This window comes from Arachis hypogaea, chromosome 9 (genome assembly GCF_003086295.3).
Source record: "Arachis hypogaea cultivar Tifrunner chromosome 9, arahy.Tifrunner.gnm2.J5K5, whole genome shotgun sequence".
Taxonomy (NCBI): Eukaryota; Viridiplantae; Streptophyta; class Magnoliopsida; order Fabales; family Fabaceae; genus Arachis; species Arachis hypogaea.
The window spans coordinates 108,065,677-108,079,600 of NC_092044.1; the positions used below are offsets into that span (position 1 = coordinate 108,065,677).

At 36.2% G+C, this 13,924-nt stretch overlaps 1 non-coding gene across 1 annotated transcript; it reads right to left on the reverse strand.

The window, feature by feature from the left end:
* Window positions 1–8,524: 8,524 nt before the first annotated feature.
* Window positions 8,525–8,628, reverse strand: LOC112713525 (small nucleolar RNA R71). Its single transcript, XR_003158497.1, has one exon. It is a non-coding gene; the product is annotated as a small nucleolar RNA R71 (small nucleolar RNA).
* Between the last annotated feature and the right edge of the window lie 5,296 nt (window positions 8,629–13,924).

Genomic DNA, 13,924 nt, shown 5'->3' on the forward strand with positions numbered 1-13,924 from the left:
ATTTCAATTAATTGCTTTTACTTTAACTTCACATTCTCTCTCATCTCTTTCCTTCTTCTCCTTCGGTTATTATCCAGGAAACAATGGAAGCTAAGCTCAGCTACCAAAAGGAAGAAGAAGTTGCATGCATCAAGACCATCAAGTTAATGATGGCAAGAAAAAGAAAACCAAAAGTATGCTGTGGCTGAGATAATCATCAAATGTGGTAAGATTTGGTGAAGTAATCTCGGATCCTTCATACTCAAAAAGTAAGAAGAAGATTCGGCCAGCAAGGAGGAGATTCTTGGAGGCATGACTTGTCTCTGATTCTGCTCAACCACCACAGGAAGTAGCTAGAGTGGCGAAGTGATGGAAGAGGCAGAGATTGGAGCAGATGAAGCCATCATCATCATGAAGCATCAAGGGCCAGAAATCCATCTTGGAGAGGAAGCCAAGGATGGAGCGCTCGGATTGATGAAGAGTGATGACCAAGGAAGAACTAGAGGTATTTGCATGTTGGGTTTTGCATGAGTTTCCTCTTCTCTCTCTGTGGCCGAACCGGTTTGTTTTGAAGGAAAAGAAGCTAAGCTCGGTTTTGTGTTTCAACTGTGAAGACTTCACTTCTCTATAAAAGGGGTGAACAGTCATGGTTTGATTCAAGGAAAAGAAAGTGAGAGTGCAAGGCACAGAAGTCTCATAGCTACCTAAGTTTACAGATTTTCTTCTCCTTCAATGTATTCTGTTTTGTAATTTTTCTGTTTAATTTTGTCATGTCTTGAGTCTCATGGAAAAAGGCAAACAGTGAGGTTTGTATGAAAAAGCCATAGAGCGAAAAAAGACAGAGAGTGCAAAATTAAAAGAAAAAGTCATAGATGTCTTAGAGTTCCTTTGTTCATCTATGTTGTGTTTCATGATTCTGTGGGAATCCCCTTGTAAGTTGGGTTAGCACTTTACAATTTGTAATCTGGATGATTATAGTGAAATTCCATCATTGTTGTGATGGAGACTGGATGTAGGCTGCATTGCACTTAGCAGCTGAACCAGGATATATATGGGTGTAATCTTCTCTCTCTACTCCTTCATTTCTGTTTCTGCCGCACAGGAGCTAAAATAAAAAATGTCTCGTGCCAAGTGACGAGACAAAAGTAAAAAGTCTCGTAGTTAGGGACAAGACAAAAACAGAAAAGTCTTCTCAAAGACCAGAAAGTGTAATAAAAAAAGGGGGCTAAGATTCAACCCCCTTCTCTTAGCCACTGAAACCATCAACTACTATTTTGTCAAAATTTTTGAACAAGACAAAAAAAAAACTAAATGCATTTTAAAATAAAAAATTTTATTTCACCATTTTAATTGTGTGGGTCAATCTTATCATATGATTAAAAATCTGAAACATATGCATGGAATAATCTTCTAATGAATATGATGTAAGATCCTTATCATCAAATTGAGATTATCCATTTTCATTTTTCACTAAATTTTTAACTTGAATACTTTATTTTACTTGATACCAAAAGTTAAATAAGGGAATCTATTAAAGATCGAGGATCCTCCTTCCAATATTAAAATACAGAAATAATTAATTTCTTTTTTCTTTTAGAGGGGGCCGGGGTCCTAGTTTAGTATTTGCATTTCATTAACCAATACTTTATAGATTATATATATTAAAATTATTATATTATGATAAATACTAAACCTAACAAATTGCTATATAGCATGAACATGAATCAGATAGGAAAATAAAAACCCATATAGCATTTAATATTTAAAAGGTTTAATTCTTTTCTTTTATCAACTTAAATGATTTATTTTTACATAACAGAAACAAAAATTTTGTATATTATTCTTAAAGTGTTTGTATGGCTTTAAAAAAGAGATTGAATCGAAGATTTTTTATAAATTTATAACTTTAAATATATTTGTTGTTAGTTCTGCAAAATGAAAATTTAAATTTTTTTTTTATTTTGTTCATTTCGAATAATGCAAAATAAAGAATGGAAGAAAATATGACATTACTATATATCTTGATTCAATTTTTTTGTGCAATAAAATCTACATTTAATTTTTACTATGATAATAGCAGATTTTTTATTATAACTTTAGCAAAAATATCATCCAAATACTAATAGATTACACCCTAATATAATCTATTTAATTAGTATTCGGATACATTTCACCAAGCTCAAAACACAACTAAATTTCAACTTAGTTTAGTCAATAATGCTAACCCGGCCCAACTTAAAAAAAAAAGTAACCATCCTAATTCATCTACCCGAAACCATCTTTACAAAAATGAAGAATTTTATAATTTTTCTTATCTATCTCTCTTATCTTTTTCCTTTCAAAGCTTTTGCATTGATTCCTCGTTAAGTTTGTCTTTTGCTTTTTACATAAAAATAAAGTAGAAAAATAAGATATTCGATAAAAGTTTTAAGAACGAAAAGATAAAAATCAAAATGCTTGAAGGTGTTTAGTGCTTGCTCTTTCTGAAATTGCAGATCATCGCTACAAGAATGTTGGAAAATTTTTTATCATCTGAGATAGTACACCTTGATTGTTTTTGCACATCCGGTGAGTAGTAAATGTGCAGCTGTAATTTAATCAATGTCCTTTTGTGATGATGCTATAATTCTTTTAGTTTTAGTTTGTTCCCAAGTTTGGTGAGTATATCCCTTTGTATAGATTGATGTTTTTCTTTCCAAGTTTTGAGCCTAGCTCGAACTACGATGCTTGTCCAAAGTGTAATTTGATTTGTTATGCTTCTTGTTCCATTTGGAAAAAAATAATTGTTATTAATTTTTTGACAGTTTTTCTTAGTCTGATCATTCATTTTTGGAAAAGTCCAATTTTACTCTAATATATTTTATTTTATTTTATTATTGCTGGTTTTGGGTGTGTTTTATGTGATTTTAAGAGATCTTGGTTGTGTGGTTGTACTGACTCTTTGCCTCTTGTATCTATATTTTGAAGCGAGTTGTTTGCAATATGGAGAGATTTAATTCTAGCATGGTGTTACATCGAAAATAATATTTTCGATAAAAATGTTATTGAATTCTTTGACAAGCCAATATTCGACAAGTTAGACTTCGATCATTGCCAAGTGCCAAAATATTTCGATCAACTTTCAAATACAGGTTAGAATTGACTTTGAATTGAAACCAATTACATATTCCGTTAGGTACTATCTATTAATCGATTGATATAAATACGGAAGTCGAAGTGGCAAACTCGATTGAGGTCAACTGTGTCGAAGAAGAGGTTAGCAATGCAATTTGTTAGTCAAAAAATAACAAGTTGTAAACTTCGAGGTAGAGAATAACTACATTGGATTCATGAGAATGGTCAATCGATGAAGGAGAGAATGTTGATCGACTAGGACTCATAGAGAGAGAGCGAAGCAATCGAAGGAAGTTAATAGGTGAAGATAGTTGGTGACAGTTACAGACAACACTCAAAGAGCAAAAACGGTTACTTATGGATTAATGTACGTGGAAGTTACATTTCAACCGGATTGGTTGAAGAGTCTTATAAATAGGAGAAGACTCGAAAGAACAAAGGTTGGAATCTTTTCAGAGAAAACACTCATACTCAGTCACATCCCCAGCGACTTTCTGAATCAGTCAAAAGTCTTTTTCTTTGAATGGTTCCTTCCATGTCTTTATTTTTCATTTAAATTCTCTGTCACTTTCTTTTCATGCAATTTATATTCTTTGCGATGTCATTTTGATTCCTTTAAATTCAGCAACTTTTATCTTTTCTAGCCTTTACCTTTTAATTTGCCCTTTATTTTTCCAAACATTTTTCCTTTCTGTAATTTGATTTCCCTTTTATTCAAATCTTTTATGTTTTATTATTCATTTCGAATTTCTGCAAAGCTTAATTCCTTTTTCTTCGTCATTGTCAAAGACATGGATTTTGATGTAAATAAAACTGGTATTCACAAAGAGGAATAGGTTTCGCTCCCAAACCATTAGATATCGAACCACCATCGATTTGCTAAAAATCGACAAAACACATGGGAAGCTGGGTTTAGAGATATTATCTGTGAGACAAATTGCTTAGAGGCTTTTATCCTTATCAATGAAAGAAATAATAGGATTCAAAGCTCTTACTATGATTTGGTATCTAATAAGGATGTACTTGGTCTGGCTCGGACTTGAATACTTTGAGAGTTAATTTGGTGTGATTTTACTGGGTTTAGGATCAGGTAAGGGTCTCAAAAATAAATCCGGTCATTATTTAGGATCGGATCTGGGTCAAGGCGAATTCGATTTTAACCAGCTCATGTGCGCCCTAAGAGAACTAAAAAATGTATATATATTTTATATTAATTCTAATATTATGTTATATTAATTATAAACTTATTATTTATTTTTAATCACACTTGTTGAATTAGAAAATAAATCAAAAAAATATGAAATTAGAATTTTTGGACAAGTTCAAGTTCAAAATCAACTTCTCGGTAACAAGTATGTTTTTTTCTTTTTTATAAAGAAGTGCATTATAATTTTTTGACATAAAGTTTATCAAGACCCGAACTTCATCAGTTTAGATCCGATTTTAGTGTGACCCGAAAATAGTAAGATTTCATAGGTCTAGGGCCGGATTAGATTTCAAAAATAGACTCGGTCATTATTTAGGGTCAGATCCGGGTCAAGACGAACTCAACTTCACCTGACCTATGTACACCTGATGAGCGGATAATTTATACGCTTTTTGGCATTGTTTTCATATAGTTTTTAGTAAGTTTAAGCTACTTTTAGGGATGTTTTCATTAGTTTTTATGTTAAATTCACATTTCTGGACTTTACTATGAGTTTGTGTGTTTTTCTGTGATTTCAGGTAAATTCTGACTGAAATTGAGGGATTTGAGCAAAACTCTGAAGAAGGCTGACAAAAGGACTGCTGATGCTGTTGGAATCTGACCTCCCTGCACTCGAAATGGATTTTCTGGAGCTACAGAACTCCAATTGGCGCGCTCTCAACGGCGTTGGAAAGTAGACATCCAGGGCTTTCCAGCAATATATAATAGTCCATACTTTATTCAAAGAATGACGACGTAACTTGGCGTTAAACGCCAAGTACACGCTGCTGTCTGGAGTTAAACGCCAGAAAAACGTCATGATCCGGAGTTAAACGCCCAAAAGACGTCATAACCTGAAGTTTGACGCCAAGAAATGCCTTAGCTCGTGGAATGATCAAGCTCAGCCCAAACATACACCAAGTGGGCCCCGGAAGTGGATTTATGCATCAATTACTTACTCATGTAAACCCTAGTAGCTAGTCTAGTATATATAGGACATTTATCTATTGTATTAGACATCTTGGATTGTAAATTGAATCCTGTGATCACGTTAGAGAGGGCTGGCCATTCGGCCATGCCTGAACTCTTTGCTTATGTATTTTCAACGGTGGAGTTTCTGCACACCATAGATTAAGGGTGTGGAGCTCTGCTGTACCTCAAGTATTAATGAAATTCTATTATCTTTTATTCAAATCTCTATCTTATTCTTATTCCAAGATATTCATTCGTACCCAAGAACATGATGAATGTGATGAGTCAGATTACCCTCATTATCATTCTCACTTATGAATGTATGTGATTGACAACCACTTCCGTTCTACATGCAACAGAGCTTGAATGCGTATCTCTTAGATTCCCAAACAGAATCTTCGTGGTATAAGCTAGATAGATGGCGGCATTTATGAGGATCCGGAAAGTCTCACCTTGTCTGTGGTATTCCGAGTAGGATCCTGGGAATCCGGAAAGTCTAACCTTGTCTGTGGTATTCCGAGTAGGATTCCGGTAATGAATGACTGTGACGTGCTTCAAACTTTAACCTGCTGGGCGTTAGTGACAGACGCAAAAGAGGGATTCTATTCCAGTAGGAGCGGGAACCAACCGGTGATTAGCAGTACTGTGACAGAGTGCGTGCATTAGTTTTCACTGCGAGGATGGGATGTAGCCATTAGCCATGGGTGATGCCTCCAGACTGGTTAGCTGTGCGAGTGACAGCCGCACAGGGTATTTCCCCGAGAGGAAGAAAGTAGCCACAGTTGATGGTGAACCCCTATACAAAGCTTGCCATGGAAAGGAGTAAGAAGGATTGAGTAGAAGCAGTAGGAGAGCAGGCGTGCTTGGGCTCTACAGCACCTCCACCCGCTTATCTGAAATTCCTACTAATGAATCTGCATAAGTCTTCTATCCTTTTATTATTTCTTTTTATTAATTATTCCAATAATTACAATTCCCTTTTTTTTTCTGCCTAACTGAGATTTGCAAGGTGACCATAGCTTGCTTCATACCAACAATCTCTGTGGATTCGACCCTTACTCACGTAAGGTTATTACTTGGACGACCCAGTACACTTGCTGGTTAGTTGAACGGAGTTGTGAAAATAAACAGTGCCCTAAGAGTATATTAATCCTAAATTCCACAACACAACAATAATGCAAATCAAAGAACAGTGATCACAATTTCGTCCACCAAGTTTTTGGCGCCGTTGCCGGGGATTGTTGAGTTTGAACAACTGACGGTTCATCTTGTTGCTCAGATTAGGTAATTTTCTTTTCAAAAATCTTTTTCAAAAATTTTTCTTTTATTTTTCGTTTTTTCCAAAAATGTTTTTTCGAAAAAAATTAAAATAAAAATACAAAAAAAAATCATAAAATCATAAAAACCAAAAATATTTTGTGTTTCTTGTTTGAGTCTTGAGTCAATTTTTAAGTTTGGTGTCAATTGCATGCTTTTAAAATTTTTCTTGCATTTTTCGAAAATCCCATGCATTCATAGTGTTCTTCATGATCTTCAAGATTGTTCTTGACAAGTCTTCTTGTTTGATCTTGATGATTTCTTGTTTTGTGTCTTTTGTTGTTTTTCATGTGCATTTTTGCATTCATATTTTCCATGCATTAAAAATTTCTAAGTTTGGTGTCTTACATGTTTTCTTTGCATCAAAAATTTTTCAAAATTATGTTCTTGATGTTCATCATGATCTTCATAGTGTTCTTGGTGTTCATCTTGACATTCATAGCATTCTTGCATGCATCTTGTGTCTTGATCCAAAATTTTCATGTTTTGGGTCATTTTTGTGTTTTTCATTCAAAATTTGATTTCAAAAATATCTTTTCCTTATTTCCCTCCAAAATTTCAAAATTTTGGGTTGACTTGGTCAAAAAATTTTAAAATTAGTTGTTTCTTACAAGTCAAGTCAAAATTTCAATTTTAAAAATCTTATCTTTTCAAAATCTTTTTCAAAAATCATATCTTTTTCATTTTTTTTATTATTTTCGAAAATTTTAAAAATTAATTTTCAAAAATCTTTTTCTTATCTTTTATATCATATTTTCAAAAATTAAGCTAACAATTAATGTGGTTGGTTCAAAAATTTGAAGTTTGTTACTTTCTTGTTAAGAAAGGTTCAATCTTTAAATTCTAGAATTTTATCTTGTAATTTCTTGTTAGTTAAGTAATTTTTTTTAAATTAAATCTTTTTCAAAATATCTTTTTCAAATATATCTTTTTATCTTTTATCTTATCTTTTTCAAAATTTGATTTCAAAATATCTTATCTAACTTCTTATCCTCTTATCTTTTTCAAAATTTGATTTCAAATCTTTTTCAATCAACTAACTAACTTTTTGTTTGTCTCTTATCTTTTTCAAAATCAACTAACTACCTATCTCTCTCTAATTTTCGAAAATTCTTCCTCTCCTTTTCAAAAATTCTTTTTAAATTGTTTTACATTTTAATTTTAAACTTATTTTATTTTTAATTTTCGAAATTACTAACCCCTTTTTCAAAATTATTTTCGAAAATCCTCTCCCTCTCTTCTCTCCTTCTATTTAATTATTTAATTACTAACACTTCTCTTCACCTTTCTTCATCCAAAAATCCGAATCCTTCCCTCTTCTTTCTTCTACCCCTTCCTTCTTCTACTAACATAAAGGAATCTCTATACTGTGACATAGAGGATTCCTCTTTCTTTTCTTGTTTTCTTCTCTTTCTTATGAGCAGGAACAAGGATAAAGGCACTCTTGTTGAAGCTGATCCAGAACCTGAAAGGACTCTGAAGAGAAAATTAAGAGAAGCTAAATTACAACAATCCAGAAATAACCTTTCAGAAATCTTCGAACAGGAGAAAGATATGGCAGCCGAAAATAATAATAATAATAATGCAAGGAGAATGCTTGGTGACTTCACAAAGCCAACATCCAAGTTTGATGGAAGAAGCATCTCCATTCCTGCCATTGGAGCCAATAACTTTGAGCTTAAGCCTCAACTAGTTGCTTTAATGCAACAAAACTGCAAGTTTTATGGACTTCCATCTGAAGATCCCTACCAATTTTTAACTGAGTTCTTGCAAGTCTGTGATATTGTAAAGACGAATGGAGTTAATCCTGAAGTCTACAGACTCATGCTTTTCCCTTTTGCTGTAAGAGACAGAGCTAGAATATGGTTGGATTCACAACCTAAGGATAGCCTGGACTCCTGGGATAAGCTGGTCACTGCCTTCTTAGATAAGTTCTTTCCTCCTCAAAAGCTGAGCAAGCTGAGAGTGGATGTTCAAACCTTCAAACAAAAAGATGGTGAATCCCTCTATGAAGCTTGGGAAAGATATAAGCAGTTGACTAAAAGATGTCCATCTGACATGTTTTCAGAATGGACCTTCTTAGATATATTCTATTATGGTCTCTCTGAATTTTTGAAGATGTCACTGGACCATTCTGCAGGTGGATCTATTCACCTGAAGAAAACGCCTGAAGAGGCTCAAGAACTCATTGACATGGTTGCAAACAACCAGTTCATGTATACCTCTGAGAGGAATTCCGTGAATAATGGGGTACCTCAGAAGAAAGGAGTTCTTGAAATTGATGCTCTGAATGCCATATTGGCTCAGAACAAAGTGTTGACTCAACAGGTCAACATGATCTCTCAAAATCTGAATGGACTGCAACATGCATCCAACAGTACTAGAGAGGCAGCTTCTGAAGAAGCTTATGATCCTGAAAACCCTGCCATGGCAGAGGTTAATTATCTGGGTGAACCTTATGGAAACACTTATAACCCATCATGGAGAAATCATCCAAATTTCTCCTGGAAGGATCAACAAAAGCCTCAACAAGGCTTTAACAATGGTGGACGCAACAGGCTGAATAATAGTAAGCCATATCCATCATCTTCTCAGCAACAGACAGAGAACTCTGAACAAAACAATTCTAATTTAGCCAATATAGTCTCTGATCTGTCAAAAGCCACTTTCAGTTTCATGAATGAAACCAGATCCTCCATTAGAAATTTGGAGGCACAAGTAGGCCAGGTGAGTAAGAAAGTTATTGAAACTCCTCCCAGTATTCTCCCAAGTAATACAGAAGAGAATCCAAAAGGAGAGTGCAAAGCCATTGATTTAATCAAAGTGGCCGAATGCACAAAGGAGGAGGAGGACGAAAATCCTAGTGAGGAAGACCTCCTGGGACGTTCCTCAAACAAGAAGGAGTTTCCTATTAAGGACCCTGAGGAATCTGAGGCTCATACAGAGACCATAGAGATTCCATTAAATCTCCTTCTGCCATTCATGAGCTCTGAAGACTATTCTTCCTCTGAAGAGGATGAAGATGTGACTGGAGAGCAAGTTGTTCAATATTTAGGAGCTATCATGAAGCTGAATGCCAAGCTATTTGGTAATGAGACTTGGGAAAGTGAACCTCCCTTGCTCATTAGTGACTTAGATACTTGGATTCAGGAAACTCTACCTCAAAAGAAACAAGATCCTGGCAAATTCTTAATACCTTGCACCATTGGCACCATGAGCTTTGAAAAAGCTCTGTGTGATCTTGGGTCAGGAATAAACCTTATGCCACTCTCTGTAATGGAGGAGCTGGGAATCATTGAGGTACAACCTGCCTTGTTCTCATTACAATTGGCAGATAAATCCATAAGACAAGCTTATGGAATAGTAGAGGACGTTCTAGTAAAAGTTGAAGGCTTTTACATCCCTGCTGATTTCATAATCCTAGACACTAGGAAGGAAGATGATGATTGCATCATCCTAGGAAGACCTTTCCTAGCCACAGCAGAAGCTGTGATAGATGTCAACAGAGGAGAGTTAGTCCTTCAATTGAATGGGGAATACCTTGTGTTTCAAGCACATGGTCATCCCTCTGTGACAAAAGAGAGCAAGCATGAAGAGCTTCTCTCAATTCAGAGTCAAGAAGAGCCCACACAGTCAAACTCTAAGTTTGGTGTTGTGAGGCCACAACTAAACTCTAAGTTTGGTGTTCAAACTCCATATCCAAACTCTAAGTTTGGTGTTGGGACTAGACAACATTGACTTGATTGCTCTGTGGTTCCATGAGAGCCACTGTCAAGCTAATGACATTAAAGAAGCGCTTGTTGGGAGGCAACCCAATTTTATTTATCTAATTTTATTTTACTTTGTTTTGGTGTTATTTTTGTGTTGAATTAGGTACATGATCATGAGGAGTCACGAAAAAATCAAAAAAATTAAAAACAGAGTCAAAAACAGAAGAAAAAAATTTTTTCACCCTGGAGGATGCACGGGCTGGCGTTCAACGCCCAGAAGGTGCATCTGGCCGGCGTTCAACGCCAGAACAGAGCACCATTCTGGCGCTGAACGCCCAAAACAAGCAACAACCTGGCGCTGAACGCCAGAAGCAAGCTTGAAACTGGCGTTCAACACCAGAAACAAGCATCACATGGGCGTTTAACGCCCAGAACATGCACCAATGGGCGTTTGAACGCCAGAATGATGCATGAAGGCAATTTACACGCCTATAGGGTGAAGGAATGGTATTTCTTTTCACCTCAGGATCTGTGGACCCCACAGGATCCCCACCTCAGGATCTGTGGACCCCACAGGATCCCCACCTACCTTTTCTTTTAATCCTAATCACACTCTCCTAATCCAAATCTCATTTTCAATGTCACACTTCCCAAAAACCTTCACCAATCACCTCAACCCCTCTTCCCAATTTCCCCATGCACCATTCACATCAACCTCCTCTTCCCCATAAACCCCACCTACCCCCATTACATTCAAATTCAATTTCCCCCCCTTTCCCACCCAAAATGGCCGAAACATAACCCTCCCCCTCCCTATAAATACCTCTCCTTTCTTCTTCATTTTCACACAACACTACCCATTCTTCTCTCATATAGCCGAACCCCCTCCTCTCCTTCTCTACCCAAATTCTCTTCTTCTTCTTCTACTCTTCTTTTCTTTTTTGCTCGAGGACGAGCAAATTTTAAGTTTGGTATGGTAAAAAGCCTAAGCTTTTTATTTTTCATTCACCATCAATGGCACCCAAGACCGGAGTTTCCTCAAGAAAAGGAAAAGGGAAGGCAAAAGCTTCCACTTCCGAGTCATGGGAGAAGGAGAGATTCATCTCCAAGAGCCACCAAGACCACTTCTATGATGTTGTGGCAAAGAAGAAGGTGATCCCCGAGGTCCCTTTCAAGCTCAAAAAGAATGAGTATTCGGAAATCCGACATGAAATCCAAAGAAGAGGATGGAGCAAACAAGAGAAGTTCCTCACGGCCCTCAAGAAGAACATGAGGAAGTTCATCATCAACAAATGCCTCATCATCAACAAATGCCTCAAGGAATGCACTTTCCTCCCAACAACTATTGGGAGCAACTTAGTACCTCTTTGGAAGACTTGAGCCATAATGTTGAACAATTAAGGGTGGAACACCATGAACACGCCCTCACTCTCCAAGAAATAAGAGAAGATCAAAGAGCAATGAGGGAGGAGCAACAAAGGCAAGGAAGGGACATAGAAGAGTTGAAGAACATCATTGGTCCTTCAAGAAGAAGACGCCACTAGAGGTGGATTCATTCCTTGTCCTTTATTTTCTTTCTGTTTTCGGTTTTTAAGTATTATGTTTATCTATGTTTTTGTGTCTCTACTTCATGATCATTAGTGTGTAACCATGCCTTAAAGCTATGAATAAAATCCATTAGTCCTTCACCTCTCTTAAAAGAAAAATGTTTTAATTCAAAAGAACAAGAAGTACATAATTTTCGAAATTATTAGTGAATTTAATTTAATTATATTGATGTGGTGGCAATAATTTTTGTTTTCTGAATGAATGAATGAACAGTGCATATGTCTTTTGATCTTGTTGTTCATGAGTGTTAAAATTGTTGGTTCTTGAAAGAATGATGAACAAAGAGAAATGTTATTGATGATCTGAAAAACATCATGAAATTGATTCTTGAAGCAAGAAAAAGCAGTAAAAAAAAAAGTGGCGAAAATTTTAAAGCAAGGATCCAAGGCTTTGAGCATCAATGGATAGGAGGGCCCAAGAAAATTAAAAATCCAGGCCTAAGCGGCTAAATCAAGCTGTCCCTAACCATGTGCTTGTGTCATGAAGGTCCAAGTGAAAAGCTTGAGACTGAATGGTTAAAGTCGTGATCCAAAGCTAAAGAGTGTGCTTAAGAGCTCTGGACACCACTAACTGGGGACTTTAGCAAAGCTGAGTCACAATCTGAAAAGGTTCACCCAGTTATGTGTCTGTGGCATTTGTGTATCCGGTGGTAATACTGGAAGACAAAGTGCTTAGGGCCACAGCCAAGACTCATAAGTAGCTGTGTTCAAGAATCAACATGCCTAACTAGGAAAGTCAATAACACTATCTGAAATTCTAAGTTCCTAGAGACACCAATCACTCTGAACTACAAAGGAAAAAGTGAGATGCCAAAACTGTTCAGAAGCAAAAAGCTACAAGTCCCGCTCATGTAATTAAATTAATATTCATTGATATTTTGGACTTTATAGTATATTCTCTTCTTTTTATCCTATTTGATTTTTAGTTGCTTGGGGACAAGCAACAATTTAAGTTTGGTGTTGTGATGAGCGGATAATTTATACGCTTTTTGGCATTGTTTTCATATAGTTTTTAGTAAGTTTAAGCTACTTTTAGGGATGTTTTCATTAGTTTTTATGTTAAATTCACATTTCTGAACTTTACTATGAGTTTGTGTGTTTTTCTGTGATTTCAGGTAAATTCTGACTGAAATTGAGGGATTTGAGCAAAACTCTGAAGAAGGCTGACAAAAGGACTGCTGATGCTGTTGGAATCTGACCTCCCTGCACTCGAAATGGATTTTCTGGAGCTACAGAACTCCAATTGGCGCGCTCTCAACGGCGTTGGAAAGTAGACATCCAGGGTTTTCCAGCAATATATAATAGTCCATACTTTATTCAAAGAATGACGACGTAACTTGGCGTTAAACGCCAAGTACACGCTGCTGTCTGGAGTTAAACGCCAGAAAAACGTCATGATCCGGAGTTAAACGCCCAAAACATGTCATAACCTGAAGTTTGACGCCAAGAAATGCCTTAGCTCGTGGAATGATCAAGCTCAGCCCAAACATACACCAAGTGGGCCACGGAAGTGGATTTATGCATCAATTACTTACTCATGTAAACACTAGTAGCTAGTCTAGTATATATAGGACATTTATCTATTGTATTAGACATCCTGGATTGTAAATTGAATCCTGTGATCACGTTAGAGAGGGCTGGCCATTCGGCCATGCCTGAACTCTTTGCTTATGTATTTTCAACGGTGGAGTTTCTGCACACCATAGATTAAGGGTGTGGAGCTCTGCTGTACCTCAAGTATTAATGAAATTCTATTATCTTTTATTCAAATCTCTATCTTATTCTTATTCCAAGATATTCATTCGTACCCAAGAACATGATGAATGTGATGAGTCAGATTACCCTCATTATCATTCTCACTTATGAATGTATGTGATTGACAACCACTTCCGTTCTACATGCAACAGAGCTTGAATGCGTATCTCTTAGATTCCCAAACAGAATCTTCGTGGTATAAGCTAGATAGATGGCGGCATTTATGAGGATCCGGAAAGTCTCACCTTGTCTGTGGTATTCCGAGTAGGATCCTGGGAATCCGG